The following is a 26,596-nucleotide window of genomic DNA, read 5'->3' as shown; positions in this document are numbered from 1 at the left end:
ACTGATCTAAATGTATTAAATTGTATGCAAATGAACATGGTAGCCTCCCTGACCCGTCCCCAACAGGCCCCTCAACCTCCAGAGCCAGGACTCCCAACATTAAAGTTAAGAGAAAGGGCACCCAACCTCCAGGGCCAGACACCACACTCTATGGCCCTCACAGCGACAGACCACTCCAGGGCCCCCACTAAACCCACACTTATTTGCTTAGTTACTGATAGGGCAACTGAAAACTCCAGCTTAAGGAAAGCACCAGGATCCGTGCATATGCCATTTGTGGGCCCCCCTACTTGCTGGTAGCTCAGTCTAGGTCCTATTTGGACATATCTAGCTAAAATTTACCGGGCCTTGAGCTCACTTTGGTTGAGAACCACTGATGTAGACTGTAGAATGAAAATAAATTTCCTGGTTTTGCCTCTTGCCCCTGTATTTGTACAGGCGCAACACAGCACTCCCAACTTGTAATTTGAGCAATGTTTAGCGCAGCTGCACTTTCCATTGAAAGTATAGGGCACGCTTTAGAGATGTCGGCCACACTAAACATTTTCTGGTAATTCTCTTTTACCGTGGACTTGTAATACTAGATTGAAAGTTAATCTTAGCATAGGCCAACAATATTGATAGTGAACACTGCAGTGCTCCACTTGTAATCTTGGCCATTGTCTTTTATAACGATAAGGTGTTTTTATCTCCATTACCAGGTTTTTTAAAAATTTTAATACATCTTCCTGTGCTCCTTGCCACATTAGTAGTAAGATAGTGATAAACATATCAGCGTGATATGCGTTGATCTTGAAGCATTCCAAAACAAAATGTGCATATGATGGGGAAAAATGTACACCCATTGAGGCACCATTCATTTGCAAATTGCACATTTCTCAAAATACAAAATACTTTGAAAGAAGAGAATAAAATAAATGAACAAAAAAATTTCAATAGTCAATTTATATCCATAACGTGTCTTTAAGAGCCATTTATATGTGACATACAGAAATATGACACACCATTATTATTATTAATCATATATAATTGTTCTTTAAACCAATATTTTGTAACATCTGTAATAAATGGTACTATCCCTCAAGCACCCAGGGACTGGAAGTCATATTGATACAACTGTGTCCTCCAGGCAGTTCACAAAACCATGGAAATTAACAGTAGATTTATTTAAGATTGGTTTCTTTTTCACATTGTACCAAAAATAAATAAACTTTTATGGATAACTTTGACAGAATCAACTTTTGATCCTGTTATATTCTTTTCCATTTACCTTCATAAAATAATTGAATACTCTTTATCCAGTACTTAGCTGTGGGGATAATGGTCAGCATTTGTTTTTAAATATGTGATGACCCCTTTTCGATAATGAGTAATGACTATTGAATGTAGCCTGTATGTGTACTTTTTATTTCATACTATCACGGTATAGTCTTAGTTTGATTTAGCTTTACATTTTCTGAGACTTAGAAAGTTCCACTAAGAGCTAGATTACAAGTAGAGTGGTATTTTGCATTTTCGCTATAGCGAAAACTCAGCTAGAATTAAGATTTTTGCGCTAGTCAGGTTGCGCTTGTATTACAAGTTGAAAAAAGTTTTTTTCTCTAGCAGTAAACCTGACTAGCGCAAAAATCAAGAACTTACAATATCTTGTGTGCAATCACATATTTCCCCATATAAGTCAATGGAGAAAAAAAAGGGGGGGAAAAACACCCGACTCAACATCACATATTCTCAATTGCGCTAACCTGGCATGAAAATATGAATATTTCATATTCCAATGTTCTTTTCATAACGGAATATGTTCTATTTATTCATAAATAAATATTTCTACATATATCTGATGGTTTTTTTACACATTTATTTGACGTTTTGGGGGTTCACACAGACCCCTTCTGATGAAGGGGTCTGTGTGAACCCCGAAACATCAAATACATTTTGGTTTTTTTGACACACCATTGAGAAGACCTGAGAGAGCATTTGTTTGCAACAATATTCATTTCATTTTTTGCACCCAGGCGGATGATCCAGGAGGGTGAATTCACTTTCAGGAGTTTGATAGATTATATATATATATATATTTATTTAAAATATATAGATATATACAGATATATAGGAATATCTATTTATAAATACCTAAAACATATTCTGCTATGTAAAGAGCATTAGAATGTGAAATATTTACAGTAAATACATAGTTAAATTTTTTATTAAATATGAATAGTGCATAAATATGTTTTTTTACATGTTTTCACCTTCTTAACGGAAAAGGATCTAATGCACTTGTATACATATATATTAATGTTTTTATATGTGTATATATGTCTGTAAATACATATATACACATATAAATACATTAATATGGTGTTAGGACTAATGGTCATAAGGCATTTGGTAATAGGACATATGGTCATAGCCATATGGTCATAAGGAATTTTGGTCTTAAGGACTTATGGTCATAAGGACATTTGGTCATTAGACATATGGTCATAGGACATTTGGTCATAAGACATATGGTCGTAAGACATTTGGACATAGGACATTTGGTCATAAGACATTTGGTTATAAACATATGGTCGTAGGACATTTGGTCATAGGACATATGGTCATAGGACATTTGGTCATAGGATATGTGGTCATAGAATATTTGGTCATAGGACTTTTGGTCATAGGACTTTGGTCATAAGACATTTGGTCAAAGACATATGGTCATAGGACATTTGGTTATAGGACATATGGTCATAGGACTTTTGGTCATAAGACAAATGGCCAATATTGCAATGAGGGTGTGACATGGTTAAGAAAAGGGATCTAGGATTATAAGTCAAAGGGCATTTGGTCTTGGCAGTGCCCTCCTATGATACAAAAAGTTGTATGACCAGTTGTCCTGTGAACAAAAGTCCTATGACCAAATCTCCTGTGTCCTGTGACCAAATACCCTATAACCAAAAGTCCTATGACCATATGTCTTATGACCAAATGTCCTGTAACCAAATGTCTTATGATCAAATGTCCTCTGACCATATGTCTTATGACCAAGTGTCCTATGACCATAAGTCCTATGACCATATGTCCTATGACCATATGCCCTTGTGACCAAATGCCCTTGTGACCAAATGCCCTTGTGACCAAAAGTCTTTTTGACCAAAAGTCCTTATGACCATATAGCTATGACCATATGTCCTATGACCAAATATCTTATGACCAATAATCCTAAATCCATTAATACATAGGTATATATATATATGTGTGTGTGTGTGTTAAAGCCCATTAGCGGCTTTTTTTTTTTCTAACACCCAAGATCTCATATCTTTGAGCACTTATAACTTTTGTTTGCAATATTTTTATTAAATATTTTTTATTAGACAGTGTTACTATAAGTGTAAGTGTACTTTGTAATGTATTTTTGATGTGTTTTGTGACACTTTTTATTTTCGGAAAACAGTTAACCACAGCTCTAAAATCGCTGTAATAATTCTAGCATAAATTTCGCTCAACGTGAAATATCAGCGCAATTTAAACTGAGTGCAAACAATCGCAAAATAGTTTGCGCTCCACTTTTAATCTAGCCCTATATTTCTTCAAATTAATTTTGTTTTCTCTTTTGTAATATATTAATTTAATATATTGCTATAAAGCATTAAAGTAAATAGAATGACTACTGAGCAGCTTTAGTTTACCAGTATAAAGATAAACATTAAGGGACAGATTACAAGTGGAGCGCTAAATATCACTTTAATGAAAACAATATTTGTGCTCCACTGTGTAATACCAGTGCACGATAATGTGCGCTGGTATTACAAGTTTTCAGCAATGTGAACACGACCTTGTGTTCGCATCGCTGGGAAGCATTATGCTCACAAGAGCGTGCTTCTATAGGCTCCTATTGGAGCCTCGCTCTGATGCCGTCAAATGGGGATAAATAGCACAGCAATGGCAGCAAATATACATATATATGTACAGTATATGATTATATACATATATTTATGTGTTTACGTGTATATACACATATTAACGCATAAATATAAGTCTGGGGTTAACTGCTTGTGGCTCTGGGGACAGCACAGCTTCCTGTGAGTGCCAGTGGCACCCAGGGCTGAGCATGTTGCAGGGTCATAGGATGTGTACCCGGTCCGGTATGAGAGTGCAGTTCCCTTCCGTGTTTTGTATATGTCTAGGGTGATTACATATTCCTGTGCACCCTTTTTTTGTTTTCAGTTTGTTTGTATTTGAAAGCTTGCATTGTGTGGCTGTTTTAGGGTCTCAGGTATTGGAAAGGACCTTGACGTGGTACCTGAGCTTGTCCCATTTGGCCAGATGCCGTGACTAACCTTTCCAGTTTTGCTTTTAAATCTTAGCTGAGAGCTTGTAAGTGAGTGCTGGGTTTTCTCTGTGTGTGGTATTAATTTGTTTTGTAATTTTCTCTATGGTTCTTGCACCCAGACCTGTCTGGGGTTAACTGCTTGTGGCTCTGGGGACAGCACAGCTTCCTGTAAGTGCCAGTAGCACCCAGGGCTGAGCATGTTGCAGGGTCATAGGATGTGTACCCGGTCCGGTATGAGAGTGCAGTTCCCTTCCGTGTTTTGTATATGTCTAGGGTGATTACATATTCCTGTGCACCCTTTTTTTGTTTTCAGTTTGTTTGGATTTGAAAGCTTGCATTGTGTGGCTGTTTTAGGGTCTCAGGTATTGGAAAGGACCTTGACGTGGTACCTGAGCTTGTCCCATTTGGCCAGATGCGGTGACTAACCTTTCCAGTTTTGCTTTTAAATCTTAGCTGAGAGCTTGTAAGTGAGTGCTGGGTTTTCTCTGTGTGTGGTATATTTATAAGTATATACAAATATATTTACAGGGAACACACACTTCCCATAGATCGCAATGTAAAGGCACTTTTTAGCGCTGTTTTTTTTCTAACACCCCACTCCCACCAACTTTAGCCCCAAAATACTGCCTAGTGCTGCCATCTTTATTTTTTAATAAACTACACTAGACAGTATTTTGGGGGCATTTGGGGCACATTTATAAAATTATCCAGAGATCTGATCTCTAGTTCATTTTATAAGCGCTAATTGCTTAGCAATAACCAGCCACTTGTAATGGCTGATTAATTATCTCGCTCCCACAAACAGGCAAATTTGCCTGTTTGCAGGAGCGTGATAATTTAGCGCTAAGATTGACATTAAATACAGCTATAGTCAACTGACTAAATAATTATGTACTCATCACCATATCAAATTAATAAGTGAACACACCCTTGATTATTTCAATTAGTAGTCATTTTCAGGCTCTGCCCGGAATTTTGTAATAATAAGAGGGACTGCTGTTCACACATATGAATAGACATTAACTGAATTAACTCAATAGCTATGATTTTGCAAGACTAAAGCTGAAAAGTGCATGAACATTGTATTGACATTAAAGAAGCATGACACCCCTCACATTATTCTTACATGGTACAGATATAGTAAGCAAATTTAAACTCTTTTCCATTTTACGTCATTAACATATTTGCTCCATTCTCTTTATTTCCTTTGTTGAAGGAGCAGCAATGCACTACTTTTAAATAGCGCATGCATTTTATTTAATATACAATTTACTTCCATTATCAAATTGTGCACAGTATTTTTATAAGCACACGTTCTGTAACATCAGCCCATACAGAGCATGTGCAAGAGTTCACAGTGTATATACATATATTAATCTGTGATTTGCTGATGTGTCTTGCTCGTCACTGACACAACCACAATCAAGTTCACCTTTTCTATTCCTGGCCGCTAGTTGGTGTCAGGTGGAGGGATTCCTTAACCTGAAGTGACAGCGACAAAAGTATGGAGGCAACAACAGGGGACGAGTATGCAAGAGTCCACAAAAACGGAAGCAGAAGACAAGCCACAAACCAATAATAGACAGGTGCAAGTACCAGCAGAGAAATATAAGGGCAAAGTCAAGAGGCTTTTCAAGGTCATGGCAGGGGACTGGCAAGGCAAGGTCACAAGACTATCTGAGGCCAATGCAGTCCCTGGAAAGCAAGTTCACAAGACAATTTCAGGTCAAGACAGGCAGCTGGCAAGACAAGGTCATAAGACAATCCAAGGTCAAGGCAGCCAGCTGGCAAGGCAAGATCACAAGACAATCCAAGGTAAAGGCAGGCAGCTGGCAAGGCAAGGTCACTAGATTCTCAGACATGAACAGGCTAAAGTAGAAACAATGCTAGCATACAGGTATCAGGTCAAACAAACAAGCGAGCAAACACTAATTTTAAAGGCCAGGGGGCGTGTCTAGTAATAGGGGTATGACATTACCTTTGTAAGTACATAAACAAAGTATTATTTAATCTTGACATCCAGGAAAGCAAGAAGCGCAAGCACAAGGATAGCGTGCATGAGTACAGGAAAGAGTACCTAAATAAATGTCAGCCCTAGAAACACATCTTAGCAAGCACACAATGCTAGCACGAGTAGGCAAACTCCATACAACCACATGACCCTGACAGCAAGAGATGGAAACCCGCCGACCTGGCAAGATAGGTACGTCACATGATGGATATCACATGATACTGGGGCAGGGAAATTGAAGAATATTTTTGAATGTGTCAAATTTGCTTATTTGAAATTCAGAAAAAGTGGTTTTAAAATGTATTTTATTATGCATTTGCTGATTGTGCAATCCTACTTTATTTAATGGTCCTTTAATAAATTGATTCTGAATGACCCTCTTAAAGGGACAGTCAACCCAAAATTTCAAATAGGTAATTCCTATAAACTTGCTAATGATTATTATTTTGAACTATAGCCTAATTTAGTAGCCTAAAGCATTTCTAAGTATTAGTACTTACTTTTGTCTCTTGTGGCTGTTTAAAATGCCCACCTGCCCCTCCCATATTTCATCATCAGTATCTTCATTGTGCAACTCTAACAGCTAATTTTTGTCCGTCCACACTCCCGTGTTTTGCGCATGCGCAGTGCGCTGATAACGCTGTAGGGGAAATGAGAAGGGATTTAGAGTTCCTTTTTAAAACCTCCCCCCTACAGCGTTATCGGCGCACTGCACATGCGCAAAACACGGAAGTGTGGACGGACAAAAATTAGCTGTTAGAGCTGCACAATGAAGATACTGATGACGAAATACGGGAGGGGGTAGGCAGGCATTTTAAATAGCCACAACAGACAAAAGTAAGTACTAATACTTAGAAACGCTTTAGGCTACTAAATTAGACTATAGTTCAAAATAATAATCATTAGCAAGTTTATAGGAATTACCTATTTGAAATTTTGGGTTGACTGTCCCTTTAACAAATATAGGACAAAAAGAAAGAACATTTTTTAGGATATTAATAATTCAGTCAAATATTTTTTTTGTCTGAGCACATGTGTAATTTTTAATACTGAACAAAATAAAACAATATAACAATTTGAAATGATGTGAAATGTTTATTTTTAACAAAATACATAAACCTAGGGTGTAATGTTTATACGAGGTGCAGTATTACAAGGATCTATGTTTCCTTCCTGAACGTATGAATGTACAGATGTAGCATTTTCTGAATAACATGACAACTAATCCTGGTGGTAAAATAAAGTTTGTATTTATTAGCAGTACCCAATTTTCCTATTCCGATTAAAGGAATAGTCAACTCAAAATTAAACTTTCATGATTCAGATAAGCAACTTCCTCATTTACTCCTATTATCAAATTTTCTTCATTTTCTTGGTATCTTTATTTGAAAAAGCAATAATGTAAGCATAGGAGCCAGCCCATTTTTGGTTCAGCACCTGGGTAGCACTTTCTGATTTGTGGCTAAATGGAGCCACCAATCAGCAAGCGCTACCCAGGTGCTGAACCAAAAATGGGCCGGCTCCTAAGCTTATATTCAAATAAAGATACCAATAGAATAATGGAAAATTAATAATAGGAGTAAATAAGAAAGTTGCTTAAATTGCTGCTCTATATGAATCATGAAAGTTTAATTTTCACTAGACTATTCCATCAAATACTGTATATTACTGAACTTCTTGCATGGATGATAAACAAATTAGAAACTTTGTGTACAGATACATTTTTTTAATCTACTCCAATCCTTGATTCTTTAAGTCCATTAGTGTTTGTAAGTCACACAATTTATGAAATGTGACTAGATGTGGTTTTGTTACTATTACATAACACTCACAACTGACAAAATCAGTTCTCTGTCTGTGCTAAATGTTAGATCATGCACAAATGTATTAAGATTAACTATTGTATTGAATAGACCTGGAATTTGTAGTGGTAACACAACTCAACCCTTTTCTCAAGACTAAAGACTAAAGGGATATAAAACCCAAATTATTTCTTTCATGATTCAGATAGAGCATGTACTTTTAAAGTGAAGGTCCATTTTGATGAATTAGTGCACAGTTTTTAATAAACCTATTAAAAACAAGGGCACTTTAATTCATCAAAATTGACATTTCACTGTTTTCTTCAAAAACTTACCTTTTAATCCTTGCAGCCGCTCCAGCACTTCCTCCGCCCGTTCGCAAGCCATCTTCGCAGGTCCAAAATGACGAATCCGGCCTCCTCCAATCACAGCGTTGCATCAGGCCAAGATTCCCCCAGGGGGGAAGCTGTCATTGGAGGAAGCCTGATTCGTCATTTCTGACATCTGCAGAGGCTTCCGATGGCCGGGGGAATCGCTGGAGCGGTATTCAGGATAAAAAGATACGTTTTTGAAGAAAACAGTGAAATGTCAATTTTGATGAATTAAAGTGCCCTTGTTTTTAATAGGTTTATTAAAAACCGGGCACTAATTCATCAAAATGGACCTTCACTTTAAGCAACTTTCTAATTTTCTCCTATTATCAAATTTTCTTCGTTCTGTTGGTACTTTAACCACCAATCAGCAAGCACTACCCAGGTTCTGAACCAAAAATAGGCCGCCTACTAAGCTTACATTCCTGCTTTTCAAATAAAGGTAACAAGAGAACGAAGAAAATTTGATAAAAGGAGTAAATTAGAAAGTTGCTTAAAATTGCATGCTCTATCTGAACCGTGAAAGAAAAAAATGGGTTTCATATCCCTTTAAAATCAAGCAGAGTTTTAAGATGAGCAATTGCCAAAACTAAAACTAGAGATCTTTTTCTCTTTTAAATATGTAAAAACAATTTGATATCCCACCATAACCTAGTCTATTTTTATATTGCTATTATCTATCAATGTATCAAGTCAAATAAAGATAGCAAGAGAACGAAGACAAATTGATAAAAGGAGTAAATTAGAAAGTTGCTTAAAATTGCATGCTCTATCTGAATCGTGAAAGAAAAAAAAATGGCTTTCATATCCCTTTAATATCAAGCATAGTTTTAAGATTAGCAAATGCCAAGACTAAAACTAGAGATCTTGTTCTCTTTTAAATATGTAAAAACAATTTGATATCCCACCATAACTATTTTTATATTGCTATTATCTATCAATGTATCAAGTCTAAATTTCCATTGTTTAAAGAAATGTTTAAATCCTCCCTCAACTATTATTACATGTAACATATTAACTTAGCATCAATGCACTATTGGGATATAACAGCTGATTGCTCTTGTAATTGGCTCACTCTATGTGTTCAGCTAGCTCCCAGTAGTGCATTGCTAATCTTTCAAAATAGGATGCCAAAAGATTGGAACAAAATTAATAAAAGAAATAAACAGGAAAGTTGTTAAAAACTATATGCACTAAATGAAAGAAAATTGGGGGTTTCATGTCCTTTAATATTCCTGTATTACACTCTTTCTTAAAGGGCTTTGAATATTGAAAAATTTGAGCATGTAATGTTAAGACTATTGCACTACCACTACCGATCCAATCATCAGCCCTAGTGGCACAACTCACACGTGTAACTAGCCCTGCTGATTGGATCAGTGACAGTTTCTGCTCAGGAGCAGCAGTGCTCTGCAAGTCCTGAGTGATACTTCTATTGTGCCTTTAGTTCCTTTGTGGGGGGTTAAATACACAGTAGTGCAGGGACGATAGTCTTAAAATTACATGCTCTAAAGAATTAATGAGTAGTATGGCCCTTTAAATAAGTGTTGACTAAATACTGGTTGATTGTTCCAAATCCTAATTCAACACTTGAAGTATGTTGTTATTGTTGATCTTTCTTAAACACCTAAGAATTATATTTTGTTAAACATTACAATAGTATATTACAATCAACCATAAGTAGTTAAAGGGACACTGAACCCAATTTTATTTCTTTTGTGATTCAGATAGAGCATGCAATTTTAAGCAACTTTCTAATTTACTCCTATTATTATTTTTTCTTTGTTCTCTTGCTATCTTTATTTGAAAAAGAAGGCATCTAAGCTAAGGAGCCAGTCAATTTTTGGTTCAGACACTGGACTGCACTTGTTTACTGGTGGATGAATTTATCCACCAACCAGCAAGAACAACCCAGGTTGTTCACCAAAAATGGGCCGGCATCTAAACTTACATTCTTGCTTTTCAAATAATGATATCAAGAGAATGAATACAATTTGATAATAGGAGTAAATTAGAAAGTTGCTTAAAATTACATGCTCTATCTGAATCACGAAAGAAAAAATTTGGGTTCAGTGTCCCTTTAATACTAATATAACACCAATATGCCACATAATAAAAGAAGCATGAACTAGGGATTTAATTTTCTGAATGAGAAAAATACTGACGCAAAAGAGGCTATGATGTGGCTTATTAGAATTGGGCTTAGACTTAAAAATTCTCTTCATTTGAGAATTTCCAACAAGAAATCAGGAATGGAATTAAATTAAATGTGAATAGAATGTTCCTGAATCACCATTATGCAACAGTTTGCAGAAGCATGGATTTATTAAATAATTTCCTATTAATAAAAAATATTAATAAATACAATCATGGCAAAAGTGACTACCAAAATTACACCTAGATTATGAGTTTTGCGTTATGGGTGAAAAAAGCAGCGTTAAAGCTCTTTTTCACTACCGCTGGCATTACGAGTCTTGCAGGTATTTCTGTACCGCACACTTTTTTGGCCGTAACACAACGTAACTACTGCAGCTTTCAAAAAAGTCCTTTTTCAATGGGACTTCCATAGCGCCGGTATTACGAGTTTACCTTTCCGACCAAAAAGTGAGCGGTACAGCCAATACCGTCATGATCCATAACGTAAACTGAAAGTCAGTAGTTATGAGTTTTATGTTACAGCTTTGTAGCGTAAAACTCATAACTAATGTGCTAAAAAGTACACTAACACCCATAAACTACCTATTAACCCCTAAACCGAGGCCCTCCCGCATCGCAAACACTAAAATAAAATTATTAACCCCTAATCTGCCGCTCCCAACATCGCCACCTTTATAATAAACATATTAACCCCTAAACCGCAACACACCCGCATCTCAAACACTAGTTATATATTATTAACCCCTAATCTGCTGTCCCTAACATCGCCGCAACCTTCATTACTGTTATTAACCCCTAATCTGCTGCCCCCAAAATCGCCGCCACTATACTAAAGTTAATAACCCCTAAACCTAACCCTAAGTCTAACCCTAACACCCACTAACTTTAATGTAATTAAAATAAATCTAAAGAAAACCTACTATTAATAATTAAATAATTCCTATTTAAAACTAAATACTTACCTGTAAAATAAAACCTAATCTAGCTACAATATAACTAATAGTTACATTGTAGCTATCTTAGGTTTTATTTTTACTTCAGAGGCAAGTTTGTATTTATTTTTATTTTTTTTTTTAAAGTAATATTTTATTGAGGTCGAAAGTTTGAAAGTAACATGATAATGGTCAAGCATTCAATGAGAAATTGACAATATACATAATCATGGTACATAGCATAATGATGTAAACAATACGTGAAAGTATATAACTTAAAAATAGTAAACAACAGACGGCCTCAGGATTTTCAAAGATTTTGTAGGGTGTCATATGGCTAAGGAGAAGAAAAGGAAATAACAAAACCAATAGCATGTTTGATTTACAGCGATGATTGATTAATACTCTTGATGATCTAAACCAGGAATGATCAGGAGTGAGAAGGGGAGGGAAGGAGATGAAGGGAGAGGGTGGGATGGGAAAGGAGAAGAGTAGGGGGAAAAAGGGGAGAAGAGAAGAAGGAGAAGAAGAAAAAGAAAAAAGAAATAGAAAAAAAAAAAAAAAAAAAAAAAAAAAAAGGGGATGGGAGGAGGGGGGGAGGGAAGTCTCATATACATTGAGGCTTCTAGAGAGGTAACCTAGGGTCAACCAATAATTAGTTATGTTTGAGACAGACATTTATTATTCTGGGCATATGTAAGATTGGGTTCTAATCTAGGGATTTCTTGGAGGATTTATTAGCTGTCGCCAGGAGTCCCAAATCTGAGAGTGCAGGGCTACTTTATTCTGTTGAGTGAATATTGGGCATTCCATTTGCTCAAAGTAGGACATGATCTTGACTACGTCCACCCATTTCGGGGCTGTTTTCTGTTTCCAGAGTCTAGCAACTGCTAGCTTTGCCGCCGAGAGTAAGTATATGCTCAGGAAAATGGTAGAGATGGAGTGGGACTTAATATCTATATGGAATAACAAGGTTTGAGGGGAGTTGCCAATCAAAGGGTCGAGTGCTAAGCACTTGTTTAAAATTGTGGCCCAGAAAGGTTGTAATGTAGGGCATTCCCACCAAATGTGGGCTGGCGATCCCATCATCCCACACTCTCTCCAGCACAGCGGGGAATTGGAGTGGGAAATTTTAAATAGCCTAAGCGGAGTTAGATGCCATTGGGTGCAAATTTTGATGTAGAGCTCTAAGAGGGTCACGCAATGAAGCGCTTGTTTGGTTCGAGTGGCAGCTTTTGCCCAGTCTGCTTGGTCAGCATGGAATTTTAAGTCTCTTTCCCAGGCTAAAATATGGGCTGACTTGAGATATGTAGGGGAGTTCAGCATGTCCCTATAGGAAATCGAGAGCGTCCCTGGAATTTTGACTTTACATAGCCATCTCTTTTCCCATTCAGTAGCCTGTCGGAGGGGGCTGGCAAGAAATCCCCAGGACTTCAAAAGACTACGAAGCCTCCAGAATTCAAAGCGTAAGAGGGAAGGTGGGTGATAAGCCAAGATAAAATGGGAAGTAGCAATAAATCTACCGTTGGAGAACAAGTCAGCTACGCAAGTAATGCCACACTCTTGCCAGAGTTGTGGATGTGAGTCTCTAAGGGCGAGGAGGAGTCCCGATAGGGAATGTATGGGAGAGGGATGTGGAGCAATTTGCTTCAACGAGCGTAACCTGTCCCAAAAACGTAAGGAATGTGTAATGATGGTGTTGTGTATGTTATACATAGATCTGACATGTTTGGGGAGCCAGATGAGATCTGGAAGTGATAAAGACTTAGGCAAGGTAGCTTGTTCCAGTGATCGCCAGCCACCTGTGGTGGATGTGACGTTCCAAGCGAGGATGTGCGCTAAACGTGAAGCCTCGTGGTAAGTAGCAATATTGGGGGCGCCAGCGCCACCGCTACAAACCGGCTGTTGCATAATGCGAGTAGCTACTCTGGGGTGTTTATTTCTCCAAATAAACTTATTGCATATCTGTTGGAATTTACCGAGGAGGGATTTAGGTATTGGAATAGGGAGTGAACGGAAAAGATAGGTCAGCTTAGGTAATAGTACCATCTTGAACGCCGCCACCCGGCCCAACCATGAAATACAAGGTACGCTCCATGTATTAGCGCTATTCTGAAATTGTTGCAACAATGGATAGAAGTTAGATTCGATAATGGTAGATATGTTAGAGGAGAGATAGACTCCTAGATGTTTGATTTTCTGCTTGGACCAGTTGAATGGGTATGACGCTTTTAAAGATTCAAATACTTTATCTTCCAGATTGACAGCATAAGCGTCAGTTTTGTTAAGGTTCAACTTATAATGGGTGAGTCGACCAAAATGGTCTAATAACCTAAATAGGGCAGGGAGAGACCGAACAGGATCGCTGAGGAAAATGGTTAGGTCATCTGCAAAGAGTGCAGTTTTATGTATAGTTCGTTTGTATTTATTTTAACTAGGTAGACTAGTTATTAAATAGCTATTAACTATTTACTATACTAACTACCTAGTTAAAATAAATACAATTTACCTGTAAAATAAAACCTAACCCGTCTTACACTAACACCTAACCTTACACTACAATTAAATCAATTACATTCATTAAATACAATTAACTAAATTAAAAAAACACACTAAATTACACAAAATAAAAAAGAAATTATCAAATATTTAATCTAATTACACCTAGGGCTCCATTTATCATTGCAATTCTCCTACATTTACGCCTATAAATACGCCGGCGTAAATTCTCTCCTATGTATTAAAACAAAATACGACTAAAAAAACTGATTTTCGACCGAAATATCCGACCACTCTATTCTATCTCGCCAAGGCGCACATGTGCGCCGATTGAAGCTTAAAACAGCGCTTTTTCGGTCGTATTTTCATCAAATCGACTAACAGATCGCCAAATTTCATATTTATCACTATTTTGCGCCATGGGAGAACCTAATATTCTCCTACAATTACGCCCTCCAAAGTTCTCCATATCCACTGAGGAGAACATTTCATTTACTTCATTTTTTGTGAGAGAGAAGATGGAATATTTTCTGCTGTTGGCTGCTATTTCTTTGGCAAGGGGCCGTGAAAATCGTCTTGATGATGGTAATATGCCCATACGGAGACGCCAAAGAGTGCCTAGAGTTTTTTTACCCCGGTGTGGACTACAGGCATTGTCTGATAAGGAGATAAAGCAAAGATTTCGTATAAATAGGGAGAGTATTATAAATCTTTACTCTCTGATCCAAAATGACATAGACCCTAGGACAAGAAGAACAAGGGCGATACCTGGACTTTTAAAATTATTAGCAGTTTTGCATTTCTTGTCAACTGGTTCATTTCAGGCAGTCTCTAGTGCTGTGGTGGGCATTAGCCAGCCTTCATTTTGCAGGCATCTAAGAATTGTTTTAAAAGCAGTTTTGAAACATCTGAAGAAGTTTATTTTTGTACCCAGGAATATGCAAGAATGGCACACAGTTAAGGCATCTTTTTATCAAGTAGCTGGTATGCCTAATGTTCTTGGTGCAATTGATTGCACACACATAGCTTTAAGACCACCAGCTTTAAGGGAGGAGCAATACAGGAATAGAAAAAGCTTCCATTCACTGAATGTTCAGGCTGTTTGTGATGCCAACCTCAAAATTTGGGCTGTGCGTTCAGGATTTCCAGGTTCCTGCCACGATTACCATATCCTCAAACAATCAGCATTATTTACATCGTTTGAACGTGGAGACATGCCCCATGGTTGGCTATTGGGTGAGTTTAACTTCATATTTGTTGTTGTTATTGTTTTTATGTTTAATTTTGGTTTTCAACTTTGAAGGACATAGATTTTTAGTTAGATGTATATACACTTTAGACCTTTTTTTTTTGTGAAAATTAATTTTATGATCTTTTCATTTATGTTATTATTTATTTCATTAATTTCTGTATTTCTAAAAGTGCATATAGATTGTTATTCCAATGTAATAATTCTTTTGATTTTTTTATTTGTAGGTGATAGTGGTTATCCGTGTAGGCCTTGGCTTCTGACACCAGTACCATCGCCCCATACACGTGCAGAGATCAAATTCAACGAGTCACACCGTAGTACAAGAAGTGCTATCGAGAGAACCTTCGGTGTGTTGAAGATGAGATTTCGTGTGTTGGACAGGTCAGGGGGAGACTTGCAATACTCACCAGAGAAGTGCAATGACATTATTTTAGTATGCTGCATGTTACATAATATTGCAATATCTCAAGTTAACGATGATGATTTGTGTCTTGAGGATCAACCAGATGACATCTATGTCCCCCAACAAATATTAAACAGGCACACTACTAGGGCCGGTGTTCAAAATCGTATGGAAATTATTGAGAGATACTTTTCATGTAAGTAATTTTTTTTTTTTTGGGTGTGGGTGGGGCAAAGAATTAGTATTATATTTCTGGATTGCTAATTATCTTTTACCATTGTATTACAGAAACCACGGATAACACAGGAGTTTTTTGAAAATTGGACAATAACAATCATCACTACTGTTATATAATCAGACAGATGAAAAAAAAAAGTTGTGTTTATTTGTTATTAAAAAATTTTTGTTTTTCTTCTTTTAATAAAAATTTTTTGAACGAACAAACAAACCGCCTTAATTCTTTTTTGTATTTTAAATAACATTTTTATTGTAATAACAAAAACTTGAATACTGAAACATGTAACATTTTTTCTAAAATAACTTAAACTGTAACCAAATTCTAGTGTTTAACTTTTCAACATGAAAAAAAATTGGAACATTAAAGTGCAAAAACAAGAAATATTAATAATTAATTATTGAGTCGGAAATCTTCGATTCAAAATTTCTAATTTCTTTTTGGAATAATCCCTCTTAAATTCGGAATCAGCTTTTAAAATTGCATTTCTTTCTTCTTGTAATCTGATCAGTTCTTTAAAAAATGCACTTTGCTCATTCCTGAACCCCAATGCCATGTCTGTGAGGTTTTGGATATCATTTACCCTGCCTGTGACATCTTCTGGGTTTATCAATTGTTCTGGTCTTTCATCTTCTTCAGAGTCATTGACCATGATATTCTGAGGAGTTTCTAGATTTGGTGGTGTTGGTCCCTCTGATGTTTGTCCCTCAACCTGAGTCTCATCCTCATCTTCTGGACATACCGAATCCTCAACCAGAGGTTCCAAATTGATTTCAACCTGATCTTCTGTATGACATGGAAAATATGTATTATTAATAGGTTAAATTCTTAAAAAAAAAAAAAAAATTAACATGACAATTAAATTAGAAGACAACCAACCCTCGAATAATAATATAGAATTGTCCTGCATCGATTGTAGTAAAGCACGAACACCTACAACAACATAAAAATAATATTAGAATATCAACTGCATCGATTTATACAATCAAAATATACATTAGACCACAAGTTATCATCAGTGCTCATCTGGTTTTTAATCATTATTAAAATATATAACAACTATTGTTTGTTTTTTACAAATAACTTACTCTCCCCTTCTTCTCTTTGTACTGTGGATGTGGAGGGTTCTTGGTCTTGTGAGGTGAATTCATTTTCCAAAGGTTGATCCTCTTGTGCATCAATCTCCTCTTCCTGACGTCCCTCATCTTCTTGCTCTAAATAATATAAATATACTTGTATTAAATTTCAATAATTATATATAAAAACACAATTTCAAATAATTTGATCGATTTCGATAGACAATAGATAGTTATAACACTGACTAGATTAATTTTAATATAGTTCATGTCTCCATTTTCTCCATAATCCTTTTCTGACAAATAAAAATGTAAACTAATCACATTTTTAATATCCAATAGCAGAAATCTACAAAATTAAAGAGATAGTGAGCATATCTACATATACTTTCCATAAAGGAATATCTATTGAATCAAAATAATTACATAATAGATTTCAATAATAAGATATATAGTTTTTCATTCTCTTTTTTTAAATCATGAACAACAAAATTTTGGTGTCGTTTACATTTAACTTACCTCTAAAATCCATAGTGTCTGCTGGGACATGCAGGCCAACCACAACGGCATCACCCATCCGTGCATAAAGCATCTGTTCAAAGTCCGTTAATTCGGCCCTATATCCAGGGCCTCCACCGGTTCCTTTGGCAGATTGCTTTTCCCTGCAAACCTTTTTCTTTATGTTTTTTCTAATATCCGTTACTCTCTTCCGACAAGCCCGCACATCCTTAGGAAAACTTCCTTCAGCTGAAACAGATCTACTGATTTGTGTCCAAATTGTTCTCTTTCTCTGTGGGTTTACAGTTCTTGCTTGGTACCCAATGATTTCATCGTAGTGTTCGATCACAGCTTCGACCAAAATACAATTCTGCCGATGAGTGAACATGATACTTCTCCTGCTTTTGGTCTTTCCAGCTTGGGAAGATGCCATTGTAAAAATGTGATACAATAGAGCGCAAAAAATAACTAAAGTGTTGATACAAACTGAATAAAGTTTTCTTTTATAACGGTTTCCAAAAAAGTATCTAAATGTAGTTGATGAAAATGGGCGTATACTGTCTGATGTTCTGGAAAGATATGTCGCAGTTTATTTTTAATATGGAATACCTGGATTTCCATTTTTGTTTTTAATAACAATTTTACATGTAAATAAAGATAATTTTGTTATGAATAACAATATTAAATTTAAATATCATTAAATTGTTATATGTATCTTTAATTTTATTTCACCTTATCAACGGATACATGTAACATTTGTTAATGTTGCCCAAAAAATAGTGCTGTTGTGGCGCAGTTCTATACAATGTTTCATTGTTATTAAAATGGATAAAAAAAAACATCAAGTTGTATACTAAAATACGATTCTTGATAATATTTTACAAAATATGTATCCAAATTGAGTGCTATTTGTAAAAATAGGTATTAGCTTACAAAATTGCGCATTTAAAAAAAAAAAAATTAGTCCCGTCAGTGAGTAGAGATTGAATAATATTTAGAAAATGCCACGATCCAAGAAGTTCTCTATTGGAGAATTATTGATTATTTCTTACACTATGGATAAATATTTTCCAAAAAAAAGGAAAGGGATTTTCACTTTGGACCAGGACACAAGAAACCGAATTCTCTGTGAAATGGTGCGAAGAGTAAGGAGAGTCTCTGGGCAAAAACGAACGAGGAAACAATGTCTGAAAAGATATAACGACTTGTACCGGAGGCAATCGAAAATGCGCACTTTGATAAAGAGTTATCTTAAAAAATGTAAGCAATATAGATATAAATATAGTTTAATTATATAATCTTAAGTATTAAAAATGTATATAGTTTTTAATTGGAATATTTTCAATAAGATAAACAAGTTAAACAATTATAGGATTAAAAGATTACCATTGCCTGCAGATAAGTGTGAATGAATCAAGTTTTTATAGGATTTTCAGACAAATTTTTTGTGTGTTTGGATTTTTAAGAATATATTTTCACAAATTTTTTATTTTATATTTTTTAATAGTCAAAAGAAGAAGAGCTCCAAGGTACCTTCTTCCCATTGATACCAATTCTAGTTCTGAAGGGGAATCAGACCCATTGCCCACAGTTTTTATGGATGAAGATAGGACTCAAGACACAGGTATAAAAAATGTAACTGTAATGTCGAGAAAAAAAAATATTCAAAGACAGGTATTAAAGTAAATTTATCTTTTAACTATTTTTTTTTATAATGCTATAGATAATAGCACTCCAAATAATAATGCAATGGATGAGCAAGGAGAAGAAGATATCGATAACATAGAAGGTAATCTAAAAAAAAAATCTTTGAGATTTCTTTAACATATATATTTTATAAATATAAATTTATTTGTAATAATAATTTTAGGACATGTAGAGCCTACAGAGTCAGAAGAACATTTGGAACAAGATGAAGAACATTTGGAACAAGAGGACGAGGAGGGCCATGAAGAAGATGAGGTTCATCAAGGAACATCAGGTGATTTTTTATTTTTTTTATGTTGATATATCCATTATAAAAACATTATATTTATATATATATATATAATATATATATATATATATATATAAAACAATTGATATGTATGCATATATATATATATATATATATATATATATATACACATATATATATATCAATTTTATTAATGTGTATATATTTTTTGGAAAAACAAATATATATATATATATATATATATATATATAAAAAACACAAACACATATTTTTTTTTATATATATCAATATATATATATATATATTTATATATATATATATATATATATAGATAGATCAATATATATAGATAGATAAATAGATAGATAGATAGATAGATATATGTATATAGATCAAAAAAGACAGATGTAAATATAGAAATAAAATTAATTGAAAGATAACATAGATAGAGAGAAAAATATTGTGTAAGATAGATATATTTTAAAATTACATTATCAATACATTGTAATCAAAATTTAGTTTTTTGAAGAAACTCAACAAAATTTAATAAACTTAGAGGTACACGATGAAGACTCTCAGTCACCTCAATATTATAACTGGGGTAAGTGTTATAGCATTTATGAATAAATATATGTTATTGCTGTTGGTAATTCCATTGACAGATATTTTTTTTACTCTCATGTCTATAAATGCTATTCAAAATAATCAAAATATATATATATTTTTTATTTTTTAGTTCCGGATGATGAAAAAATTGTAATAGGCAAAAAAGAGCTCCTTGAAGTCCTGCTTAAAGCTGAAACTGGACTGATAAGCAGTTACTCAGCAGTCAGGAAAATGAGGCTGAAATATGAAAACATGTAACTTTTTCATTTATGTGTTATTAAAAAATTTATGAATGTGCTGGCAACATTTTTTTTTATTTTATTTTATATACAGAATAAATGCATATTATTTAACAAATATAAACAATTGTCGTTATTGTGTAATATATATTGAAACATCTTATCAATGAATTGAAACATCTTATCAATGAAAGTGTAAGATTAGGTCAATGTAAGACGTTAATTTGAAAAGAATAATAGTAGTGAAATGTCCTAGAGGGGTTGTGTAAAGTAGGTAGAGAAAAACAAATTAGTTGGTAAAGATAAAAGACGTGTTGAAAATCAAAAGGAATAATAGTTAAAGGTCTGCATGGGGTGTCTAAAATAGCTAAACAAAAGACAAAAAAAAACAAGACTTTTGTAAGACATGTGCTAAAATAACGTAGAATAATAGTAAGGTCTGTATGGGGTGTCTAAAGTAGATAAACCAAAAAATAAGGACTTTGTAATATGTGAAACGTGGTTAAAATAACGTGGAATAATAGTATGGGCTCCATTTATCATGATAAATGGAGGCCTAAAAGGTCTGTATGGGGTGTGTAATGTAGAGAAACCAAAACACATGACTTTGTAATAAGTAAGACATGTGTTAAAAATAACGTTGAATAGTAGAAAAAGGTCTGCATGCGGTGTGTTAAGTAGATAAACCAAAAAAAATAACTTTGTAATATGTAAGCCATCTGTTAAAAATAACGTGGAATAGTAGTAAAAGGTTGTGGTTTGTAAAAAAAAACACAAAAAGAATAATAATATAGAAATTTGTTCAATTCATATTACAAATATAAATGTTTATATAACCTTAAATTACAACAAATAAAAAGAATGCCTATAATAAAAAAGGAAAATACCAAAAATATGCGCTTTTTTACGATGATGGGAATGGTAAATATAGTCGATATTTATCATTAACACGCCGCATCTCGACTTTGGAAAAAAGCGGTATAAATACGACCAGTTTTTTGATAAATATTGGCGCACAAGTGCGCCTCACAGAGGGCGAGCTGCGGAGAACTTCTTGGAGAACTGAAAGTCGGATTTCTCCAAACAATGATAAATGGAGCCCCCCTAATCTAATACCTCTATCCAAATAAAAAAGCCCCCCCAAAATAAAAAAAAAAACCCTAGCCTAAACTAAACTGCAATAAGTCCTTAAAAGGGCCTTTTGCTGGGCATTGCCCCAAATAAATCAGCTCTTTTACCTGTAAAAAAAAATTACAAACAACCCCCCAACAGTAAAACCCACCACCCGCACAACCAAACCCCCAACCAAACCCCCCCCCCAAAAAAACTAAGCTCCCCCAATATCCCCTGAAAAGGGCGTTTGGATGGGCATTGCCCTTAAAAGGGCATTTAGCTCTTTTTCCGCCCAAAGTCCCCTAACCTAAAATTAAAACCCACCCAATACACCCTTAAAAAACCTAACATTAGTAAACTCTAGGATTTACTATTGAAACAAATAAAGGGCACTTTCATTCATGAAGTATAAGATACTTCATGTAGAAAACTCCTTTATTTGATTCAAACACTTGCCGCTCTTCTTAGCTCCTACAGCAGAGCACAGCTTAAAACATTTTTTTGGCTAAGAGGTGATGTTTTCACCTCTTAGCCAATAGCAGTGCGGTAAATCCGGCTCCCATGGGCGCCAAGCCAGATTTACCCGCACTGCTATTGGCTAAGAGGTGAAAAACGTCACCTCTTAGCCAAAAAATTTTTTAGCCGTGGCTGCTGTAGCAGCTAAAATCGGCAATCGGTTGAAACAAATAAAGGAGCTTTCTACATGAAGTATCTTATACTTCATGAATGAAAGTGCCCTTTATTTGTTTCAATAGTAAATCCTAGCGTTTATACAACGCTAGGGTTTACTTTCACTTTAACCCCCGAAGATCCACTTACAGTTTTTGAAGACCCGACATCCATCCTCAACGAAGCGGCAGAAGTCCTCAGCGAAGCCGGCAGAAGTCTTCATCCAAGCGGGGCTGAAGTCTTCATCCAACCAGGCAGAAGTCTTCATCCAGACAGCATCTTCTATCTTCATCCATCCGGCGCGGAGCGGCTCCATCTTTAAGATATCCGGCGCGGAGCATCCTCTTCTTACGACGGCGACTGAAGAATGAAGAATGACGGGGGCGGCAGATTAGGGGTTAATAAGTATAATGTAGGTGGCGGGCGATGTCGGGGGCTGCAGATTAGGGGTGTTTAGACTCAGGGTTTTATGTTAGGGTGTTTAAACATAACTTTTTTTCCCCATAGGGAATCAATCGGGCTGCGTTACGAGCTTTACGCTCCTTATTGCAGGTGTTAGGCTTTTTTTCAGCTGGCTCTCCCCATTGATGTCTATGGGGAAATCGTGCACGAGCATGTAAAACCAGCTCAAAGCAGCGCTGGTATTGGAGTGCGGTATGGAGCTCAATTTTGCTCAACGCTCACTTATTGCCTGCTAATGCCGGGTTTTTGTAAACCTGTAATAGCAACAACTTGCAAGTTAGCATCGAGACGCTCATAACGCAAAACTCGTAATCTAGCCGTTAGTTTCTAGTGTGGACACAAGGCTCAGTTGCAGTCCCACGGATACCCCATTGATTAATTGAAAAAGTAATTATATAGACAAATAGCAGTAATAATCATTCTAATTTATCCATCACTAATACACAGTATTTATAACGTTTAACTACAAAATTAAGACAAGTAGAATGTAGAATAGAACATATTCTATAGTTTGTAAAGTGCCCACTAGGTGGCGTTTTGATCCCAAGCGATGACATTTTTGATGTTTGGAACACTGCTGAGTAAAGATGATTATGAGATCAAGTTTACATAATGTACAGAATAACATTTTTGAAGTAAATATACTAGTATGCTTTAGAAACAATTTAGTTCATTACTAAATTGACATTCTAATAATAAAAATAAAATGCTTTAACAGCACAAAAAATCATGTAGTTTTATTACTACAACCCTGCAATCCTATGTTTTTAACTCCTGCAAATGGTTAAACACATACTGATCTCGAGCAAAAACTGCAGCTGATCCAATGAGCAGCACTAGTCGCACAACCCAGTTGTGTGACTAGCACTGCTGATTGGGTCATCAGCAGTTTCCTTACCCGGACCAGCAGTTTTTCTCGGCTACCAACCAGTACTTAATCAGAGCATAATAAGACTCAGCATACCCATGTAGCCGTTAATCATTGCCTGTGTGTTTGTTTAGGAGCTGCAGTATATATTGCGGCTCTACGGGTGCCACAATTCTTGGAAAAATATACTAGCCGTGTTAATTAGCATATATTGGCATAGATTTTTTTACAGCATAACTCACATTTTGTAACAACTACCTGGTGCCATTGATCATGCATTGATTTGTTGGCCCAATGTTTGCTAAACGCCTACTAATTAAGCTTATCTGAAAGTTTCTGAATATGTTGGTCACAATATTTTAAAAAAAAGAATATTACCATAGTGTGGCATATTTATTCTAAGGCAATTGTTCATTTTTAACTTTTATCTTTAACTTTTTAAGTATGGAGTTTGGGTTTTACAGAAACATAGGTACATTTAGTAGTTTTGCATGATACAATTCTGAAATTATTGCGTATGCTCTCTACATTTTGCTCTGCATAGAGTAAATAATATATAACTGACACTTGTTCCATTATTTTATTAGAAAACAAACTTGATGGAAACACACAGTAGTGCAGGGACAATAGTCTTAAAATTACATGCTCTAAAGAATTAATGAGTAGTATGGCCCTTTAAATAAGTGTTGACTAAATACTGGTTGATTGTTCCAAATCCTAATTCAACACGTGAGGTACGTTGTTATTGTTGATCTTTCATAAACACCTAAGAATTATATTTTGTTAAACATTACAATAGTATATTACAATCAACCATAAGTAGTTAAAGGGACACTGAACCCAATTTTTTTTCTTTTGTGATTCAGATAGAGCATGCAATTTTAAGCAACTTTCTAATTTACTCCTATTATCATTTTTTCTTCGTTCTCTTGCTATCTTTATTTGAAAAAGAAGGCATCTAAGCTAAGGAGCCAGTCAATTTTTGGTTCAGCACTGGACTGCACTTGTTTGGTGGATGAATTTATCCACCAACCAACAAGAACAACCCAGGTTGTTCACCAAAAATGGGCTGGCATCTAAACTTACATTCTTGCTTTTCAAATAACGATATCAAGAGAATGAATAAAATTTGATAATAGGAGTAAATTAGAAAGTTGCTTAAAATTGCATGCTCTATCTGAATCACGAAAGAAAAAATGTGGGTTCAGTGTCCCTTTAATACTAATATAACACCAATATGCCACATAATAAAAAAAGCATGAACTAGGGATTTAATTTTCTGAATGAGAAAAATATAACCCCTAAACCTAACCCTAACACCCACTAACTTTAATGTAATTAAAATAAATCTAAATAAAACCTACTATTAATAATTAAATAATTCCTATTTAAAACTAAATACTTACCTGTAAAATAAAACCTAATCTAGCTACAATATAACTAATAGTTACATTGTAGCTATCTTAGGTTTTATTTTTATTTCAGAGGCAAGTTTGTATTTATTTTAACTAGGTAGACTAGTTATTAAATAGCTATTAACTATTTACTATACTAACTACCTAGTTAAAATAAATACAATTTACCTGTAAAATAAAACCTAACCCATCTTACACTAACACCTAACCTTACACTACAAGTAAATCAATTACATTAATTAAATACAATTAACTAAATTAAAAAAAAACACTAAATTACACAAAATAAAAAAGAAATTATCAAATATTTAATCTAATTACACCTAATCTAATACCTCTATCAAAATAAAAAAGCCCCCCCAAAATAAAAAAAAAACCCTAGCCTAAACTAAACTGCAATAAGCCCTTAAAAGGGCCTTTTGCTGGGCATTGCCCCAAATAAATCAGCTCTTTTACCTGTAAAAAAAAAACAACAACCCCCCAACAGTAAAACCCACCACCCACACAACCAAACCCCCAACCAAACCCCCCAAAAAAACCTAAGTTCCCCATTCCCCTGAAAAGGGCGTTTGGATGGGCATTGATCTTAAAAGGGCATTTAGCTCTTTTTCCGCCCAAAGTCCCTAACCTAAAATTAAAACCCACCCAATACACCCTTAAAAAACCTAACGTTAAAGTGAAAGTAAACCCTAGCGTTGTATAAACGCTAGGATTTACTATTGAAACAAATAAAGGGCACTTTCATTCATGAAGTATAAGATACTTCATGTAGAAAGCTCCTTTATTTGATTCAATCACTGGCCGCTCTTAGCTCCTAAAGCAGAGCACGGCTAAAACATTTTTTGGCTAAGAGGTGATGTTTTCACCTCTTAGCCAATAGCATTGCGGTAAATCCAGCTCCCATGGGCGCCAAGCCGGATTTACCGCACTGCTATTGGCTAAGAGGTGAAAACGTCACCTCTTAGCCAAAAAATTGTTTAGCCGTGGGCTGCTGTAGCAGCTAAAATCGGCAATCGGTTGAAACAAATAAAGGTTGCATTGATTTGTTGGCCCAATGTTTGCTAAACGCCTACTAATTAAGCTTATCTGAAAGTTTCTGAATATGTTGGTCACAATATTAAAAAAAAAATAGTACCATAGTGTGGCATATTTATTCTAAGGCAATTGTTCATTTTTAACTTTTATCTTTAACTTTTTAAGTATGGAGTTTGGGTTTTACAGAAACATAGGTACATTTAGTAGTTTTGCGTGATACAATTCTGAAATTATTGCGTATGCTCTCTACATTTTGCTCTGCATAGAGTAAATAATATATAACTGACACTTGTTCCATTATTTTATTAGGAAACAAACTTGATGGAAATTATTTAATGAATATGTTGCCTTATACCATAACTCCCAACCGTCATAGGCGGCTCTAGTGTTAGGCCAAATAAGGCCCCACTCATGATGGGATCTCGCAAAGGGGCATAGAAAAAAATGTGCTTTGTTTGTTTTCTTTTTCTGCCACTGAGATGTTAGTTTTTGTTAGTATAGTGGCCATGCTTATCAACTTTCTCTAACCCTCAAACCCTCTTACACAACTGCAAGCTTTTTGGCTGTCAAGTACGGAATCCTCACTTCGCTCCATCTTCTGTCTGCCCCTGTGCAGTGCTATCAGCTTAAAGGGACATAATATTCATTTGCTAAATCACTTGAAACTGATGCAGT

The sequence above is a fragment of the Bombina bombina genome, chromosome 8 (assembly GCF_027579735.1).
Source record: "Bombina bombina isolate aBomBom1 chromosome 8, aBomBom1.pri, whole genome shotgun sequence".
In the NCBI taxonomy this organism is placed as follows: domain Eukaryota; kingdom Metazoa; phylum Chordata; class Amphibia; order Anura; family Bombinatoridae; genus Bombina; species Bombina bombina.
The sequence above is the reverse complement of the archived record's forward strand: the minus strand, read 5'-3'. Positions refer to the sequence as shown.